Source organism: Vicia villosa, unplaced genomic scaffold (genome assembly GCF_029867415.1).
Source record: "Vicia villosa cultivar HV-30 ecotype Madison, WI unplaced genomic scaffold, Vvil1.0 ctg.002392F_1_1, whole genome shotgun sequence".
Classification (NCBI taxonomy): Eukaryota; Viridiplantae; Streptophyta; class Magnoliopsida; order Fabales; family Fabaceae; genus Vicia; species Vicia villosa.
Window position 1 is genome coordinate 134,020 of NW_026705916.1, and position 22,044 is coordinate 156,063.

General features: G+C 36.0%; 1 non-coding gene across 1 annotated transcript; it reads left to right on the forward strand.

The window, feature by feature from the left end:
• Positions 1-9,998: 9,998 nt before the first annotated feature.
• LOC131638717 (small nucleolar RNA R71) lies at positions 9,999-10,104 on the forward strand. Its single transcript, XR_009294749.1, has one exon. It is a non-coding gene; the product is annotated as a small nucleolar RNA R71 (small nucleolar RNA).
• Positions 10,105-22,044: the final 11,940 nt, after the last annotated feature.

The following is a 22,044-nucleotide window of genomic DNA, read 5'->3' on the forward strand; positions in this document are numbered from 1 at the left end:
TTTTGTCTCATCAAAAGCAACATGAACGGACTCAACAGCAAATTTTCTATTGTTAAAATCTCTATAATTCTTACTCACGATGAGAACCCATGAAAAATTACTTTGTGGATCAAATTTAACAACTTTGTCCTTATCATTATTTAAAATAAACATATATATAGATAAATACTTGCATGGAAACGAAAATAAATTCATATTCTTAGGAACAAATAATAAGGATAGAGAAAAATTGAAATTTATTTAAAATTTAATTTCTGTTTTAATTGAATTCATGGGATGGTTGTGATATTAAAGGACAGAGAAAAATTTATTTTTATTTTTTAATTAATAATAAATTGTGTTTGGTTGTGTAAAACCAAATTTTACGTTCTTGTCTATCTAAGTATTTTCCAATAAATATATACATGTACCAAATAGAAATAAAGTGAAAATTGTAGAGAAAGTAAATATAAATATTAGGCAAAAAAAAAAAACAAGCCTAAAAGCTTGAATATATTAATTAAAACCATTAGTGTAGCAAGAACAAGATTTGAGAAGAATAATTTTAAGATTCTATGGTTAAGAAAATATACATTCTAAAATAATTGAGTTCTTTTTATTGAATAAAATCACATAGCTCCTCATAAATCTTTGTCCGTGGATCCGTGGTATCTCTTCTTCTTAGAAGTGACTCCTTAGTATGGATTTCTTTTTCTTTAGCTCGTTCTCTAAGTGGTTGTTGGGTCATTTCTCGTGTATGAGGGATGGTGTTGTGAAGTTTGCTGCTACAACATGCTCTCATTTTGTGCTACTCTTACGTCACACTTGACTTTAGTGTATGCCTTATTAAATTAGGTCTTAGGCATTCTTGAATATATTTTAGTGGAATAAATGCTTATGAATATTTTTTTGAGGTTTGCTATGTGTACACCTTTTTTGTGTACACAGTAAACCTACACCGTATAGTCCAACAAAGAAAATTTATCTTCACATAAATCCAGGCAAAATAAATCATTAAAAAAATGAAAATTGTATGTATTGTGCATAAAAATACGGTGTAGTGTTATATAATGGTGTAAGCATATCATTATTCTTTTTTTAGGTTTACTAGTTTGTAGCTTAGAGTTACTTCCTGGTTTTATATAGTTTTATGCTCTAATTTCTGATACTTATAGCTCCTCATTTTTATTCTTTTGTCATAGTATGTTGTTAATGATGAAATTGATCTTATGTTCATGAATCATGAAAAAAAGCTAAAAAGATTTATGGTTTTTCATGAAACTAAGATCATGTTTACTTATAGACCAATTGCTCTCATCACACTATTTTAGTTAATGACTGTTTGCTTTTGTGGCTGTTGAAACTTACTATTGTTGGTGGCATTCCATTACTTGAACCTAAAAAAATACTATTTTAATTTTATTGTAAGGCTGTGTCAAAGAAATTTGGTTGTAAAGTTTGAGTGCAATATTTTACTTTTGAGACGGCTTGAGTGTAATATCTTTCAGATTTATTTTAGTTTAAACAGAGATAGAACATATTTACAATGCCGCAAGTGCACAAAAATATTGTAGAAGTATAAAAAATATTGAACTCAAATAGACCAATTATCAAACTTATCATTATCTATCTATCGTTACTATGTAAAGATCTAAAGCTATGAGCAATAGCTTTGGATGAAAAAACTAAAATTAGCTAATTTTATGAATTAATATAAACACGGAGACCGGAATGCGACTCTCGTCAACCAACAGCACTCGCAAAGTCATGTTTGTTAGACTACAACAACGTATCTAGAAGGGGTGTTGAATATGTACCCCAAGCCATAATGCCATTTTGAAAAATTGTTTAAGAGAAAATTAAGATTGTTTGAAAAACACGTAATTAAGTAGAAGATTTGCGCCTAGACCAAAATAGTAGTCTATACCAACCTATGTTATTGGAACTCGGATATGCACTAAGCCGTATGGACTTGAAACAATAATAAGAATAATCGACACAAGTCTATCTCAATTAACCGTTTACAACAAATCACAATGCTTACCTATTTCCAATGTGTGTGATCACTTTTTCGAAGAAAAACTAGCATTTTATCGAACACATGGTGTGTGGTCACTTTTTTAGATTCTTTCTTTAAGCTTTGTTAATATACAAAAGCACTTACAATCAATGTGATTGTAATATAATCAACAAAGCATTTTTCAACTTTAATAATCAAGGAGAATATATATACAAATTGATTGATAAAACAACACATTCAACAAATTGCATATAGAAATTAAATGAGAGTAAGAGAGAAAGAGATAGAGAGCGATATAAGGATTTGGTAAGGCAGTTCCCCACGTCGTCCTCGCGTGTGGGTACATCTGCCCTCAATTTCAAATGAAATTGAGAAATGATTTCTTACTTTGCAAAAAGTAACTACAAGAAAAGTGTTCCAAAAGCAACCATTATAAATTCTAACCGTTTGATGTTGATTCAACCCCTTCTCTTGTTTTGATCTTTAACAAGACCAAGACACAGTAGCTACCAAATGATTATTCGACTATTGCTACTCCTTTGAGTTTTTTATCTCCAAATTCTTCACGCACGATCAATTGTACCTATTGCAACACAAGACTCCCAATTCAATCCGTCGTTCTCTTGCTATTCCTTTGTGTGATTTATCTCCAAAGCTTTCACTAGGCTCCGATTCTTTTTTGGACCGTTTTGCACGAAAACTCTCTAATCTACCAAAGATCTTGGAGGACAAACCCGCGGTTTTTCTAGATGAAGCCTTCTCGATTCTCAACCTCAATAGTTAGATTCCCATAAACCTATACAAGTCTTATCAACCAAGTCTAGATGGCACCCCAACAAAAGATGATTATGAATGATATGTTAGGGTGTATGCATAGGGTCAAGGTTGAATGTTATTCCTTTGTGTGATTTATCTCTAAGGCTTTCACTAGGCTCCAATTCCTTTTTGGACCGTCTTGCACGAAAACTCTCTAATCTACCAAAGATCTTGGAGGACAAACCCGCGGTTTTTCTGGATGAAGCCTTCTTGATTCTCAACCTCAATAGTTAGATTCCCATAAACCTAATACAAGTCTTATCAGCCAAGTCTAGATGGAACCCCAACAAAAGATGATTATGTGTGATATGTTAGTGTGTATGCATAGGGTCAAGGTTGAAGATGAAGAGTGATCAAGAAAATATTTTTTTGGTTTTATCAAGTTTTAATGATGCATGAATGATGTATTTATAGTTGTGTGAAAGGGTGACAAGAAGAAATAATTTTTGGAGCCAAGAAGGTTTGAAAATTAAAAAAAAGTAATAGTAAGTGTCGGCCTGAAACACAGATGTACTGGCATATTTACCTGTTTTTAACATCATGTGTTGGCCTATGAAGATGCATGTGCCGACCTATACAAGTCAGTAGCTACAGGATTTATTATTGATTCACATGTGCCGACCTCAAAAGGATATGTGTCGTCCTTAAATTGCAAATTTACATCATGTGCCAGCACATAAGAAGCATGTGCAAACACATGGTCTGGATGTGGCGGCACATGAACTCGATGTGCTAGTACATGAAAAAACAAAAGCTACAGGCTTTAAAAATGCAGTACATTTGCCAACCTAAAAGTCGTATGTGCCGACCTAAAACTGCAAAGTTACAGTATGTGCTAGCACATAGACAAAATGTGCAGAAACTGAATTTTCATGTTTTTGGCCAATTTCAAAGTGGTTTCTAATTATTCCTAAGACCTCTAATGCATGGTTGCCACATAAACTCAGAGATACCATCCAATGTACAAAAATGCTAAGTTTTCCTAGTTTTGACATCATGCAAAACATCTAAGGTGAAAGTTGCACTCATAATGTTAATTCATAATTAAATTGGGATAATATTTTCTCATAAGAAAAAGAATTAATTTAAAAGAACCTCTCTCTTTCGCGTAGTCGGAAAAGGATTTCAGCCTAAAAAATATACTGGCGCTTTCGCGTGTTCAACATTGTTAAAGTGCAAAACTCTATTTTTGAAAATTATTACTTTAAGTTATTAGAACATTTATTTTAAGGTAAAAAAAGTTTAAAGGTATTAGATGCTTTCGCATCGTCTAATACCATATTTTAATCGCATAAATGTTCGCTTTTATGTGTCCGTTTATGTTCTTAAAATCCCTTTTTGAAAATAATTATTTTTACAAATTAATCAAGAGATTATTCCTCAGCGCTTATAATCAAAATTTGATTTTATCTAAGTCGGATACTGATTTTGTTTTTAAAAATCAAAATGGTACCTCTAAATTACATAATTCTAAGCTAATCATAATTTTAACAACATAATTTCGAGCACCGTCGGCAAGACGGTCCTCACATTCTGGGCTCTAAGAATTTAGGCGTCATAGTAATTACGAAAAAAGCTATTGTTATTAAATTGCATACAAGTAATACAGATAAAGTAGAAAAACATGCAAGTAATACAAATAAAGTAGAAAAACATTAAATATAGAAACCTGAAATGCAGTGAACACGTAATTTAAAAGAAAAAGCTCCAAATAAGGTATTGAATAATCTTTAAATAAAACTCTAGAAATATAATGTCAGTCTTTCCCATTCCACTGGTCTGAGGATGATACGGGGTAGCTACTTTGTGTCTCACTCCATATTTTGATAGAAGATTTTCAAAACATCTTGATATGAAGTGGGAACCACTATCACTAATAACTAGTCTAGGGGTGCCGAATTTAGGGAAAGTAATGTTCTTAAATATCTTAGTGACTACCTTTGCCTCGTTAGTAGGAGAGGTTATGGCCTCAATCCATTTAGAAATGTAGTCTATGATAAGAAGGATGTATTTGTTTCCCATCAAAGACAGGAAAGGTCTCATGAAATCAATTCCCTAGACATCAAAGACCTCAACTTCTAGGATAGGCTTTTGTGGAATTTCATCACGCCTCAAAATGTTTTCAGTGCGCTGACACCAGTCACATTCAATGACGAAGGTGTGGACATCCTTAAATATGGTAGGCCAATACAATCCAGCTTAAAGGATCTTTCCTGCAGTCTTTGCCATACTCATATGTCCTCCGTAGGGTGAGGAGAGGCAATAGGTGATGACACTTTCGATCTCATTGTCAATAATGCATCAACAGAAAATATCGTCGACGCCTCTTTTAAACAAGAGAGGGTTGTCCCAATAGTACTGCTTAAAATCATGAAATAACTTCTTTTTCTACTAGTAAGTTAGGTCATGAGGCAGGACACCAATGAAGAGGTAGTTGACAAAGTCAGTATACCATGAAACTATTGATTAGGATATAGTTGTTTCCTCCTCAAGATCCTTCCTAATACCGGAGCTAACTTCCTAAAGATAATCAGCGAGGTGAGCATAACGAGGTACTTCAGATCTAATGAACGCAATCAGTCAATCATAGGGAAAATCATCGTTAATGGGCACATGCTTAGGCTTAACGTTGTCGAACGTTGACAGGTGGTCTGCAAACATGTTTTCTGACCCTTTTTGTCTCGGATTTCAAAGTTAAACTCTTGCAACATCAAGATTTGCCGAAGTAACCTCGACTTTGAATCCTTTTAGCTTATAGCTGCATGATCTCGAACGTTCACTTTCAATAATGCATGATCTCACTTTCAATCCTTTTTGTCTCGGATTTCAAAGTAAACTTTCAATAGGTGAGGATTTGCAAGAGTTTACGGCAAATACTGACACTTTCAATCTCTTGCAACATCACTCGTGTCGCACATGATCTCGAACGTTCGACTCTAATCAAAAGGTTTCATAATAGGTGTGCAGATCAGTGCGCGTTTCAGAAGCTCGAAGGATTCAAGACATTTTTCAACAAATACAAACTCAACATCTTTCATCAAGAGACCAACCAAGGGTTTTGTGATCTTAGAGAAGTCCTCAATAAAACACCGATAAAAAATAGTGTGTCCTAGGAAACTCCATACTTCTTTGACAATCTTAGGTGGTTGGAGGTTCTCAATAACCTTGATCTTAGCTTTTTTAACTTCGACTCCTTTTTCAGACACTATATACCCCAAGATTATGCCCTCATTTACCATGAAGTGACACTTCTCCCAATTAAATAGTAAGTTGACTTTCACACACATTTCTAACACTTTTTATAAATTAGCAAGGTGTCCTTCAAAACTTGATTCACATACAGAGAAGTCATCCATGAAAACTTCCAAGATGTCATCTAAGAAGTCTGCAAAGATTTCCATCATGCATCTTTGGAAAGTTTCAGGTGCATTACATAACCCGAAGGACATATGATTTGTACGAATGAGCCATAGGGCACGTGAATGTGATATTTTCCAGATCATTAGGGTGGATTGGGATTTGGAAGAATCCTGAATATCCATCTAAGTAACAAAAATGCATGTGCCAGGACAGACGCTCAAGTATATGGTCTATGAAAAGAAGAGGGAAATGTTCTTTTCTGGTTGCTTTGTTTAATTTCATGTAATCATTACACATTCGTCATCCTCTTTCTATGCGCTTAGCTACTTATTCCCCCTTTTTCATTATGCACTATAATTACTCCTCCCTTCTTTGGTACAACATGTATTGGAATGAACCATTGGCTATCTGATATCAGATAAATAATCCTATCATCAAGCAGTTTCAACACCTCATTCCTAACTACCTCACTCATAATAGGATTAATCCTCCTCTAATGCTTTCTAGAGGATTTTGAGTCCTCTTCTAGCATAATTATGTGCATACACACAGAGTGGATAATTCCTTTTAGATTAGAGATGTTGTAGCCTAAAGCTTTAGGATACTTTCTTAGAACAACCAGGAGTCTCTCACTCTTATCTCTATCAAGGTCAGCATTAACTATAACCAGACGATCAAGTTACTCATCTAGAAACTCATATCTCATATTTTTTGGTAGCACCTTAAGCCGTACTGAAGGTTGCTTAGGGCTAGGCATGGGGTCAGGAGTAACTGCATAACACTCTCTTAAAGTATCATCTACATATGGGTGATAATACTTAGACTCACCTTCCCTAGCATGGCTGCAGCCGGAAGTTCAACCAATTCTGGAGTTTGTGGTGCTTCCAGCGTTAACTCTTTTAGGACTTAATCAATAATGTCTACGAAATACATGTATCATCAATAACAGAAACTTTCATAAACTAGGAAAGAATAAACTCAATTTTCTCCTCACCAAACTCGAAAGTAAGGTTCCCTCATTTTACATCAATTATCGCACATGCGGTTGCTAAAAAGGGTCTTCCTAAAAAATTGGGATATTTGAGTCTTCTTTTATGTCCATCACTATGAAGTCTGTAAGAATGTACAGTTGGCTTATCCTAACTGGAACATCTTCCAAGATACCTACGGGATACTTGACTGAGCGGTCAGCCACCTGGAGGGATATTTTAGTGGGTTTTAAACTACCAAGATTTAGCCTCTCATATATCGAGAGAAGCATCAAGCTTACACTATCTCCTAAATGAAAAAGTTCTTTGTTGATGACAAATTTTCCAATCACACAGAGAATAGAAAAAGCTCTGTGGTTTTTTTAGTTTTGGTGGAATTTTGTTATGTATGATGGCACTGCACTCTTTAGTGAGTGCTATAGTACTGTCATCATCAAGTTTCCTCTTATTGGATAAGATCTCTTTAAGGAACTAGGCATAGGAGGGAATTTTTGTAATGGCCTCTGAAAAGGGAATAATGAAAATTCTGGTATGACAGACTCATGATGTCACTCACGATGTCAAGACATCTGATCTGTTATCAGCTTGGGTAAGGCAGGACAGAATGATCCTCAATTTTTGATTACCCCTTAAGAGGAAGGAGTCCATGAGTACTGGGACCATGTTATTTCAGTCAACATAACCAGATTGTAAACTTCATTGGTTCTGTAATAGGACAAGCTATTAAACCTGATCCTGATGTTATACACAATGTTACAACATCCAAGACTGAACAGATAATACATTGCAGAAGATAAATAACACAGTGAATTGTTAACCCAGTTCGGTTCAATCAACCTACTCTGGGAGCTACCAAGCCAAGAAGAAGATTTCACTATCAGTAGTACTATTTTATGTAAATAACCTCTGGTTTACAGATAAGCAACCTCTGGTTTACCTAGTCACTACCCAATGTAACATTTATCTTAGAACTCCATCTAAGACAAGAGAACCTCTGCTCACTCCCTAGTCACACCTAACTGTTACAACCCTATAATAGCTATTTAAAATAATCAAGGAGAAAATTTTACTTGACCTTGCTTCACAACTTCAATCAAGAACATAATACTCAACTCTTACCTATAGGTTTCGAGTGAGAACAAAAACTTCTCTTACCTACAGGTTTCGAGAAGGACATGGAAGTCATCCCACAACCTGGGCGGTCTACCTTAACAAACCCTAATGACTACATTATTCTAATTCTTGGTTTGCATACGAAACTAGGTTACAAAGGTTTCTTTTTATAACCTATTCCCAATTGGACTTGGGCTCACAATCGCAACATTACTAGTTGTTACAAATCAGCAGATATCTTTTGCTAAAAGAAAGGTCTTCAATCATAAGTTTCCTAATTTATCTCCTAAATTAGAAACTGCTGAATCTTCAATATTCTTATTTGATTCTTCAATATTCTGACTTGATTCTTTTAACCTTTAAATCTGCACCACATAGGATTACATAATATTCCATACAATATTATGTATCTGTTGAGTATCAGACTGAATCTTCAAGTTCTAGTTCTGCAGGCGCGATGTCATGAGTTGATGTCATGACATTCCTTTTAACATATTGCTTTTGTACCTGTTGTCTTCTTATATATTTGCAAGACTTATACATTCTGTTACATATTGCTGCTATTATATTTTAGACAAACATAGATGCCAATTAGAAAATACAGAGCACCAACAAATAATGATTTGGAGCTTCTTCATGAGCTCCACAAAATTCTTAAAGTGACCTTCTATCTTGGACTTAGCAAGTCTCTGAGGATATGAAATGGGCGGCTTATATGGAGGAGGAGGTACATATGGCTGTTCCTTCTGAACCATTTCATTGAATTTGGTTTCCCTCCCATTATCAACTTATGGTTATCTTACAGGGCTAATGTCAACAACTGTATCTAGTTCATTCTCTACTCTTCGAATCAATGTCTGATCTATAACTTTATGATCAACAGGGTCGTCTAACTTCGTCCCACTTTGTAGTGTGATGACATTAGCATGGCCCTTTGGGTTAGGTTGTAGTTGGCAAGGAAAAACACTAGCTGGGGTAGTAGTAGCTACTTGTTGTTGGGCTACCTGCGAGATCTATGTCTCAAATATCTTGTTGTGTGTGGCCATCACATCTACCTTATTTGCCAATTGTTTTACCAGCTCATTCATATGAACATATTTGTTCATAAACTCTTTGTTTTGTTGAGTTTGGGACTTGACAAAAAAATTATCATCAACTCTAGGCTGGACTTTTTAGGTGCAGGAGGAGCATAAGGGGTTCCTTTTTGAAAACCTGGAGGTGTGGTAGGCGGTGGACTAGGAAACAAAGCATTGTTATTCTTATATGAGAAATTCTGATGATTTCTCCAGCCATGGTTATAAGTGTTGGAATATGGATTCCCTTGTGCATAGTTTAACTAGTTAGGTGAGGTTCTAGTCAACAGTTGACACTCAGTAATGATGTGTCCAGGGACTCCACATATCTCACAGCATGGAGTCACGGCAGCTACGATAGATATGGGGGTAAGGGTAAGATTATTAATCTTTTAAGTGAAAGCATCTACTTTAGCCTTGACATGGCCAATGCCAATTACTTAGTACATGTCGCCCTTTAGTTGGGACTTCTCAATAGAAGAACGCTCGCTTCCTCACTGATAATGGTTTTGAGTCATATTCTCTATAAGTTGATAGGCTTCCTAAAAGGGTTTGTCCATTAGTGCATCACCAACTGCGATGTCTTTGGTCAGTCTTGTATTGTACAGAAGACCATTATAAAAGGTATGGATAATCAACCACTACTCTAGACCATGATGTGGGTAGAGCCTCATCATATCTTATACCTCTCCCAAGCTTCAAAAAAAGACTCGCCATCTTTCCGTCTAAAAAAGTTTATTTGGCTCCTTAGCATAACTGTTTTACTCGGTGGGAAGTAGCATGCTAAGAATGCCTTTTTCAATTAATTCCACGCCGTGATGGAATTTGATGGCAGGGTCAGTAGCCAAATGTGGCTCTGTCCATTAAGAATATGGGTAGAGATGTAGTCGAATGGCTTCTGGATCGACGCCATTACTTTTCAATGTGTTTGCGTACAACACAAAAACGGACAGATGTAAGTGTCACACCCCAATTTTTGACCGTAAGATCCCACTTCATTTGCATTGAATCTAAAAGAGTGTGATCATCATTATCATCATTCATTTCATATAAAATCATTCATGCATCTTTTGCTAACCCCAAATATACAAAAAATTGTGTTTGTTTGTTGCTTGTTTCACAAGATAGGTAATTGATCAAGAAAGTTTGGGCAATTAGGGCTTTGAGATTCTCAAAGGGACTCAAGCTTCTCATATGCTCAAGTGAATCCCATCATTAATATCCAAGCTCAAGAATGCTTCAAATCAAGATCAACAACTTTTAAATTCATGTGGTACACCAATTAGGGTTTTGACCTAATTCTCTGAGCAAGTTGACTTTTGGTAAAAAGCATGGTTTTATGGCTCAAAACATGATTCAAGGATCATTCATTTTGCTAGAAGAGGTTGATTCAATTTGTGTTAGAGAGATTGCAATTTAATGTTAGAACAAGAATTGTTCTGATCAATGTTCTTAGTTTTGATGATAACATTATATATGAATTTTGTATAAGACAATGTGGTACTCTAATCCTATGCATTTTCCATTTAAGGAAATATATAAAGAGTATGCACAATTCAGCGCAAGAAGCACTGACTCAGAAGGTTCAAGTATGCAACATCAGAACATGCTCTCGCAAGACATCAGAAGATGGTCAAGCAGAATCAGAACATGGTCTATTGAAGCATCAGAAGAACTTGAGTTCAGGAGCAGAAGCACTGAAGTTCTTATGGTATCACGCAAGAAGCACTTCAAAGTCAGAAGACAAGAAGATGCTCTGCACCAAGCTGAATGACTCTAATATTCAAACGTTGTATCTACAAAGATCAGATCAGAAGCAAGTACAAGATGGCAGGCTACACTAACTGACAAAAGGAACGTTAAAAGCTATTAAAGGCAAAGTCAGTTAAAGCAGGAAAAACAAGGCTCGAGGTAGTTGACAAAAGAGTGAAACATTAAATGCAATGCTGTACGGATCATGCAACGCATTAAATGCTCCCAACAGTCATCTACTCAAAACGCCTATAAATAGTGAAGTTCTGATCAGAAGCAAGGTTAACAAAACCAATTTACGAACAACTCTTTCAATCTTGCTGAAACGCTGTTGTATCAAACTTCATCTTCAACCTCACTTCATTTGTAATATCTTAGTGAGATTTAAGCTTAGAACTTAAGAGAAATATCACAGTTGTGATTATAGCTTATTGAGAAGCATTGTAATACTCTTGTAAGAATTTGTTTTACATTAACGTGTAAAAGGTTCCTAGAGTGATCAAGGTGTGATCAGAATACTCTAGAAGACTTAGAGGGTATCTAAGTGGAAAACCATTGTAATCAAGGTTGATTAGTAGATTAAATCCTCAGGTGAGTTAAATCACTCCAAGGGGGTGGACTGGAGTAGTTTCGTTAACAACGAACCAGGATAAAAATCATTGTGCAATTGTTTTTATCTTAAGAGTTTTTAAAGTCACACTTATTCAAACCCCCCTTTCTAAATGTTTTTCTATCCTTCAATTGGCATCAGAGCGCCGGTTCTAAGGTGCAAGCACTTAACCGTGTTTAGAAAAGATTCAGGAAGAGAAAAACATGTAGCTTAGATGGCTGGTGATACTCCAACACCTACATCTACATCTGGCTCTACTGAGCAATACAATGGAAATGGTAACAATGGCTACACTAGACCACCAGTTTTCGATGGTGAAAACTTTGAATATTGGAAAGATAAACTCGAAAGTTACTTTCTTGGATTAGATGGTGACTTATGGGATCTTCTGGTGGATGGTTACAAACATCCAGTGAAAGCTAGTGGAGTAAAGCTGACAAGACAAGAAATGAGTGATGATCAAAAGAAGCAATTCAAAAATCATCACAAGTCAAGGACTGTTTTGCTGAATGGTATCTCTCACACTGAATATGAGAAGATATCTAAAAGGGAAACTGCCCATGACATATATAAATCATTGAAAATGACTCATGAAGGAAATGCCCTAGTCAATGAGACTAAAGCTCTTGCTTTAATCCAGAAATATGAAGCCTTCAAGATGGAGGATGATGAAAACATTGAAACAATGTTCTCGAGATTTCAAACTCTAACTGCTGGATTAAGAGTTCTTGACAAGGGATACACAAAGGCTGATCACGTCAAGAAGATCATCAGAAGCTTGCCAAGAAGATGGGGTCCGATGGTGACTGCATTCAAAATTGCCAAGAACCTGAATGAAGTCTCTCTTGAAGAGTTGATCAGTGCTCTGAGGAGTCATGAAATTGAGCTAGATGCTAATGAAAATCAGAAGAAAGGTAAGTCTATTGCATTAAAATCTAATTATAAAAAATGCACTAACACTTTTCAGGTTGAAGAAGAAGATTCTGAAGAATCAGAATCAGAAGAAGAAGATGAACTGTCCATGATCTCCAGAAGGGTAAACCAACTCTGGAAAAGCAAGCATAGGAAGTTCAAGAACTTCAAAAGTTCTAAGAAGCTTGAAAAAGGAGAATCTTCTGGAAGCAGAAGATATGACAAGAAGAAGGTCACGTGATTTGAATGCAATGAGCGAGGACATTACAAGAGTGAGTGTCCAAAGCTTCAGAAGGAGAATCCCAAGAAGAAGTTTCATAAGAAGAAAGGTCTTATGGCAACATGGGATGATTCAAATTCATCAGAATCAGAATCAGACTCTGAAGGCGAGCAGGCAAACATTGCGCTGATGGCCACAGTTGATGATGGATCAGAATCTACATCAGAATCAGATTCTGAAGAGGTATTTTCTGGAATATCTAGAGAAGAGTTAGTTTCCAGTTTAACAGAACTTCTGGAACTCAAGGCTCATCTTAGTATCAAATACAAAAAGCTGAAAAAGCTATTTGAATCTGAAACTAAGAAGCTGGAAGTAGAAAATTCTGAACTGAAGGAAAAAGTTTTAAAATTATCCAAAGATGTTGGATCTCCTTCTGACTCAGAAAAGTGTATTCCTAGTCTAAACCTTATTCTTAAAGAATATGACTTGAGCTTTAGGAAGTTCTTATCTAGAGGTATTGGAAGAAGTCAACTTGCCTCTATGATATATGCTGTTAGTGGAAACAAGAGAGTTGGCATAGGCTATAAGGGTGATACCCCATACAAACTTGAACCTGTAGATGATATGAAAATCACATACAAGCCATTGTATGATCAGTTCAAGTATGGCCACTCCCATGATATTAAGCTCACCTCACATGCTAAAAGCTTTCACGTTACACACACTAAGAAGCATGTGACACAAAATAGAAAATATCATGTTGCTCAACCTAAGGAATATCATGTTGTACCTCTTGTTGTTTACCATGCTAAACCCAAGTTCAATCAGAACTTGAGGAGAACTAACAAGAAAGGACCCAAGAAAATGTGGGTACCTAAGGAAAAGATTATTCCCGTTGCAGATATGCTTGGCTGCAAAGAAGACAAAGGAAAGCATGTCATGGTACCTGGACCCTGGGTGCTCGCGGCACATGACGGGAAGAAGGTCTATATTCCAAGACCTAGTGCTTAAATCTGCTGGAGAAGTTAAGTTTGGAGAAGATCAGAAGGGCAAGATAATTGGCTCAGGAACCATAAGTACTGGTAACTCTCCTTCTATAACTAATGTTCTTCTGGTAGATGGATTAGCTCATAACTTATTGTCCATAAGTCAATCAAGTGACAATGGTTATGACATAATTTTTGATCAAAAGTCTTATAAGGTTGTAAGTCAGAAGGATGGCTCAATCCTATTTACAGGCAAGAGAAAGAACAACATTTACAAGATTGATCTTTAGGATCTTAAGAATCAGAAGGTAACTTGTCTTATGTCTGTTAGCGAAGATTAGGCCATGCTAGTTTGAGAAAGATTTCTCAGATTAACAAACTAAATCTGGTCAGAGGACTCCCTAATCTGAAATATAAATCAGATGCTCTTTGCGAAGCATGTTAGAAAGGGAAGTTTTCCAAACCTGCATTCAAGTCTAAGAATGTTGTCTCTTCCTCTAGGCCACTAGAACTTCTGCACATTGATCTGTTTGACCCAGTCAAAACAGCATCTGTCAGAGGGAAGAAATATGGATTAGTCATCGTAGATGATTATAGTCGATGGACATGGGTAAAGTTCTTGAAACACAAGGATGAGTTTCATTCAGTGTTCTTTGAATTCTGCACTCAGATCCAATCTGAGAAAGGGTGTAAAATCATAAAGGTCAGAAGTGATCATGGTGGCGAATTTGAGAACAGATTCTTTGAGGTTTACTTCAAAGAAAATGGTATTGCCCATGATTTCTCTTGACCTAGAACTCCACAGCAAAATGGAGTTGTAGAGCGAAAGAATAGGACTCGACAAGAAATGGCCAGAACCATGATCAATGAAACCAATATGGCTAAGCATTTCTAGGCAGAAGCAATAAACACTGCATATTATATTCAGAATATAATCTCTATTAGACCTATTCTTAATAAGACTCCTTATGAATTATGGAAGAATAGAAAGCCCAACATTTCATATTTTTATCCTTTTGGATGTGTGTGTTTTATTATGAATACTAAAGATCATCTGAGTAAGTTTGATTCTAAGGCACAGAAGTGTTTTCTTCTTGGATATTCTGAACGCTCTAAAGGCTACAGAGTATACAATACTGAAACATTGATTGTTGAAGAATTAATCATCAGATTTGATGATAAGCTTGGTCTTGAAAAGCCAAAGCAGTTTGAGAATTTTGCAGATACAGATATCTCAATTTTAGTAACTGAAGAACCAAGAAGCAAAGTATCAGAAGCTGAAGAACCCAGAAGCAAAGGATCAGAAGATCAAGTTGCTGCTTCTTTAGAGAATCTCAGAATTTCTGAAGAGCCAACTGTCAGAAGATCTTCTAGACTCATCTCTGCTCACTCAGAAGATGTCATTCTTGGAAAGAAAGAAGATCCTATCAGAACAAGATCTTTTCTGAAGAAAATCAATACGGACTTATGATCAGAATGAGAAGATGAGAAGTTATAACTCTTTCAGAATCTAAGTTAAAGCAAAACAGCTGTCACCAGCTTTTCCAGAAGTTGAACACGTGTTCACTCTATTTGGACAAGCATGCGTGAAACTGATGAGACGCCGCCTTAGGTAACTGTGCAAATCATTTCAAATTTCACGTTATCCCTCCTAACGTCATTTCATCATTAAATGCATTTGATTTTCTTGATTCTGTAACTGTTCATTCTCATAATTTCATTGTATTTTGTTTTCAAATCCGTATCTATATAAACACATCTCATCATATCATTCTCTCTTTTACGCATTCATTTTATCTCTCTCCTTGTATGCATTTCTGCAATTTGTTCGCCATTTTCTCTAACCCTAAACCTAAACACAAGAAGAAACCTAGAAATCTCAGTTGTGTGCAAATGGCTGCTTCTTCATCTCAATATGCCGGTTCCTCTTCTCAACAACATCAACAAGAAGAAGAACAATCGTTTATTCCACAAGTCACTTGCTCGATTCCTCGAGATGAGTTAGAGGTGATTTGTGAGTTGATGGTTGACGTTGAAAATCTTGAAGAACATGGGATTCACATTAAAGATAATATGGTCTTTCAGAAATGGCAATCCTTATTTCTTGAATTCTGTGGACCAGTTTACCCTGAACTGGTAAAGGAATTATGGGCTTATGCTTTCGTCATTCCTAAAGCGATAGTTTCTTTTATTCATGGAAGATTCTTCTCAATCACTGAAGACCTACTGAGAATGCTGTTTGATTTGAGAGATCCTGTTGGTGCTTTTGAACTTTCTCGTAGAGCAAATTGGGAAGAAGTACTTGCTGAACTATACCCAGATGTGACGAAAACCAAGAATGTCAAGGATTCGAAGGACATTTACAAAGTTTGGACAAAGATTCTTTTAGGTTGTTTCTATCACAGGAAAGCGACCTGTTCATCCAACTTCGTCAACAAAGACCAACAATACATTATGTATTGTATTGGTACTCAGAAGAAGGTTGATGTTCCTTACATCATTTTCAATCATATGTGGAATGATGTAAGAGACACTAGATACGAGAACAGAACCAAGAAAGGAAATGTTATTCCCTTTGGGAGAATCATTACCAATCTTCTGGTTCAAACCAAGATGGTTGAACAACTGGAATCTGCTGGAGTTATCAAGGATCCTGTTACTATCACTGGAAGTGTCTTAAATGCAAATACCTTGAGGAAGATGAATCTTATTCAAGCTATTGGAAATGCTCCTCAACCTATTCCAGGAGTTAGAAACAGAAGAGGTCCTGTGCTAGCTGAGTTCGAAATGTTTTTCAAAAATGAACTACCAGAAGTTAATGTTCACTATCTTAACGTTCTCAGGGAAGGTGGTGCTATTGATGCTCCTACTGGAGTAAGTCGTCAGAGACTTCCTACTTCCAAGGCTGGAGTATCAGAAGTTGTCCCAGAAGCTTCTTATCATCAGGAAAGAAGAACAAAGCGCAAGCTAGATCTTTCTTCTATAAGCAAAGAGAAGTTAAATCAAGAAGAAGTCGTTGTTGAAGAAAATGAAGTGGTTCTTGTTGAAAATGAAGAATAAGAACAAGAAGATGTTGAGAGAAGGAAGAAGAAGAAGAAATCTAAAAATGAAAAGAAAGAAGATGATGAGAAGAATGATGAGAAGGACGCAGAAATAAGAAGAAGAAAAAGAAAATTGTTGAAGTAGAAAAGAGATCAGAAGAAGAAGTGAATCAAGAAGAAGTGAATAAGGAAGAAGAAAAGAAGGAAGCTGTCAGAAAGAGAGAAATTGCTCTAGCAAAGGTAAAGGTTGTTTATGAGAAGAAGAAGCAAAAGGCTATGGAAGCTGATTCTGAAAGGCTACAGAAGAGAAGCTCTTCAGGTATCCGAATTTCTGAACCTAACTCTGTTCATGTTTTAAGTTCAAAATCTGTACCAACAAAAGTTCCTATATCTTCTCAACCAGATATTCAACCAGAAATAGCCTCCACCAAATCACCTTCAACCACCAAAGTTCTCACCCCTCATTCTTCACCCAAAACCATTATTGTTTCTGACCAACCTGTTTCTGAAACCATTCTTGATGTTCAACCCCCTCAAACTCTCCTTCCCCCTCATACAAATATCTCCACATCTCAACCTCCTCCTCACTCAAACTATGAACCTATTTTGTCCCCTACCCAAAATAATCCCATTGCATCAGAACCTCCAAATTCTGATTCATTAGAATAATTATTTCGTGATTGCAACTTCACACCAAAACCTCGTCATGAACCTGAGCTAGTTGTGTTAGAATCTGAGAATGAAGCCGAATCATCCTTCTGTCTTGATAGAGAATCTGCTCCTTACTTCATTCTACAACCAGATTCTGCCATCACCTGACTCAAATCCCACCGGGAATTTTCTGTTGGTGTATGTTTTGAATTGTTAAAACTAAAGATGCAGACAGGGTTAGAAGCCTTAAAGGCAGCACATCATGCCCGTATGGATGATGTTGCTTTAAGAAATCTCTGGAGGATCTTCAGAAGAAAGATGAACTCTGAGTTTATGAAGTTTCAGAAGGCGTGTGAAACAGAAGCTCCAGGTCCTCTTAGATTTATCAGGCCCTATGAAGAATTCTGGGCCAGTCCTCTCAGGTGCAGGTATTGCCTTGCATTGGTTGTATGGAAGCCTCAATTCACTGGTCTGACTGAAGACTTTCAGTCATTGTTCAACTGGCTAAGGGAGAATCCCTCAGAGAAAGCACCAGATATGGTATATCCGGCTGTTGAATATCCTTTAGAAGTTGCTGCTCCTACACCTCCAAGGAATCTGGCTGAGATCCTTCAGGCTCTTGCAAATTTTGATTCTGTTATCCCTGTTCCAGAATGTGCTGAAGATGCTTCTATGTCAGAAGCTGATGCTGAGACTCAAGATGCTGAGAATCATCCTGCTGAGAAACTTCCTATTCAGGAAAATCAAGATTATGTTCTCATGATTGATGCTGCTGTTGATCATGCTACTCCGTTGAATGATAGTTGTGAAGCTTCTTCTGATGAACCTTATGTTCTGGTGAACACCATGAAGGCTCTTCAAAAGAATCAAGTTGATCTTGCTTCTCGTTTGGATAAGCATGAGGATACTCACAATGAGTTTCGCTCATTCAAGAAGACACAGTCAGAAAGCACTTCTGAGATTCAAAACCATCTGGCCAAAATAGTTTCTAAGCTAGGCTAGTCGTATTGTGTCTTGGTCTTAGTTGTTTTCTTGTTTCTTGCATCTGTTTCTTGCATCTGCTTTTTTCCTTTTGTATCTTCTGATATTTTATTGAATCAATGAAATATTATCTTCTTCTCTCATATTGATTGTTTTTCATCTGAATCTTTTAAATGCTTTTTGATGTTATGACAAAAAGGGGGAGAAACGTGATAATTGATTTGGTTTACTATATCAGTTGCTCGGATTAAGTCTCAACATTCCTAACATTATTTGCAAGCTATATGTCTTTGAGATTTTTTGCAGGGTTGAAGATATTCTGAAAAAGCTCAACATGAGAAGCAAATACATGGGGAAAAGCAATTCTATAAAGAAACATGTTCTTGGAATTGAAGCAAGCTTAGTGCTGGGAAGCTTCAAGATCAGAAGCAAGAAGGAAGAATGTTCTGATATTCTCGTGGAAGAATATGCACTAACACATTCTTATCTCTCATATGTTCTGATACATATTTCTTTTAAGAACTTATCAAAGTTTGCTCTGATATTTTTTAGCATTGCTCTGATACATGTTCTTTCTTAAAAGAATGTTCTGATTCATTCATGCTCTGACTTTTGTCGTCTAGTTTGTTCTAAAACATTTCAGGATGTAAAGATGCTATGATGATGCTCTAATACATTCAAGAATGTTCTGATACAATCAAACATGCTATGATTCAAGAAGAAATTCAAAGCTCTGAAGCTGTCCTATGGAAGCAAGAAGAAGAAGCTCTGAATGTTATGAAGTTCTAGGCAAATGTGAACGTCTCGACTGAAATGGAAAATACTCAGGGAAGTCTTTTATTTATAAATCCTTCTAGTATTTATTTCAGGGGGAGATTCTTAATCTCAGGGGGAGACATAATCACACACTATGTTTATATGCTTATGCTATAACTATGTAATTTTCTTTGGTCATCTGATATTCAGATTGCAAATTCATATCAATTATATATGTTTTTGTCATCATCAAAAAGGGGGAGATTGTTAGAACAAGAATTGTTCTGATCAATGTTCTTAGTTTTGATGATAACATTATATATGGATTTTGTATAAGACAATGTGGTACTCTAATCCTATGCATTTTCCATTTCAGGAAATATATAAAGAGTATGCACAATTCAGCGCAAGAAGCACTGACTCAGAAGGTTCAAGTATGCAACATCAGAACATGCTCTCACAAGACATCAGAAGATGGTCAAGCAGAATCAGAACATGGTCTATTGAAGCATCAGAAGAACTTGAGTTCAGAAGCAGAAGCACTGAAGTTCTTATGGTATCACGCTAGAAGCACTTCAAAGTCAGAAAACAAGAAGATGCTCTGCACCAAGCTGAATGACTCTGATATTCAAACATTGTATCTACAAAGATCAGATCAGAAGCAAGTACAAGATGGCAGGCTACATTGACTGACAAAAGGAACGTTATAAGCTATTAAAGGCAAAGTCAGTTAAAGCAGGAAAAGCAAGGCTCGAGGTAGTTGACAAAAGAGTGAAACATTAAATGCAATGCTGTACGGATCACGCAACGCATTAAATGCTCCCAACGGTCATCTTCTCAAAACGCCTATAAATAGTGAAGTTCTGATCAGAAGCAAGGTTAACAAAACCAATTTACGAACAACTCTTTCAATCTTGCTGAAACGCTGTTGTATCAAACTTCATCTTCAACCTCACTTCATTTGTAATATCTTAGTGAGATTTAAGCTTAGAACTTAAGAGAAATATCACAGTTGTGATTATAGCTTATTAAGAAGCATTGTAATACTCTTGTAAGAATTTGTTTTACATTAACGTGTAAAAGGTTCCTAGAGTGATCAAGGTGTGATCAAAATACTCTAGAAGACTTAAAGGGTATCTAAGTGGAAAACCATTGTAATCAAGGTTGATTGGTGGATTAAATCCTCAGGTGAGGTAAATCACTCCAAGGGGGTGGACTGGAGTAGTTTCGTTAACAACGAACCAGGATAAAAATCATTGTGCAATTGTTTTTATCTTAAGAGTTTTTAAAGTCACACTTATTCAAACCCCCCCCCCCCTTTCTAAGTTTTTTTCTATCCTTCATTTAATTGGCAAAAGTCAATTTTGTAGGATTTACCTTTGACTTTTGGAATTTTGCTCAACTATGGACTTCTAAGGTTAAGGATCATGAAATTATGATTATTGAAGTTATTTAATCAATTTTAATCAAGAAAATCAATCAAAAGTTCCAAAAGTCAAGATAAGGGTTTTGAAGATTTTTCTAAGTTATGAAGATTTAACATATTCAAGTACTTAACTTTGGAAGCTTGTAACTTCTTTACCAAGTCACTATTTTTCATGCTCCAAAGATCAAATTAAATATAAAAATTCATACAACAACTTTGTCCTTGAGGATGATTTCCCAAAAGGTGCAAGGATTTTGAGTTATGAAGCCATGAAATTGATGTCTCAATTGAAAACACTTAGTGAAATTTACAAGGCAGTTTTGATCCTAAAAAGAGCTTGAATTCTAGGCCATTTTCAACAATGATCCCTTGTGAATTCAGAGAAACACCAAACATGAATGTTGTAGATAATGTTTCCGGCTTTCCAAAAAGTACAAGAACTCATTCGTAGCATGTGTGAGCTAGGAGTTTCGAAGAGATGAAGTTGGCACTTCCATTCTAGTAAACAAGCTTTAATCACAACAACTTTAATCTTGAGCCCATACCTTGTTGCTTCTGATCACAAAGCTTCACAAAACCAATAAGCAACCTCCTAGAACTCAGAAGTGCCTCCCTATTGTTTTGCACAAAGCATGCTAAAGCCATTGGAACCATAACGTTCAAGTTTACTTCACCATGAAGCAAACAAAGTCAAATAGAGTTAGAGACATCCAACTGATCTGATATTTTCTCTCACAAATATTGCCTATAAATAGGAGGCCTTGCCTCTGAAATCAAACACACCAGAAATCTCCAAATCACTCCCTCACTCAAAGTTCCATTTTTATTCCACTTGCATAAACTTGAGAATTTTGAATTCTAAACAAGTTCTGTGCAATATTAGACTCCAAACACCTTCCATACACCACTTAGAAGAAGTTGTTCAAAGCTTCATATGGCATCTATAACAACTCTAATCTCATTCTCCATTTTCAACTTCAAACATTTGCAACTTGATTCGAGCAGAGCAATTTAGGCACTCTCGAAGCATACCATTAATTCAATTAGCTTCAGGAAGGTCCCAGGAAGCATTTCAGATCATCATTTCACTTATGAAAGTGACTAAAAAGGCATTTAACCTTCTCCAATTGGTAGGGTTTTTGGAATTTTGAATTCATTCATTTAAGCATCATTTTTGGAAAAACTCGATTCTATCTTGTTTGTTATGATGTGAGTATCATTAACCCTCAACTGGTCGTTATTTATTGTTGATATATGTCATTTAATTTGATTTTGAAATTTTAGGGTTCATGTATTTTTTTGAGAAATACTTGAGATATAGTTTGAATAAATTTGTGAATGATACATGTTTGAATTCGT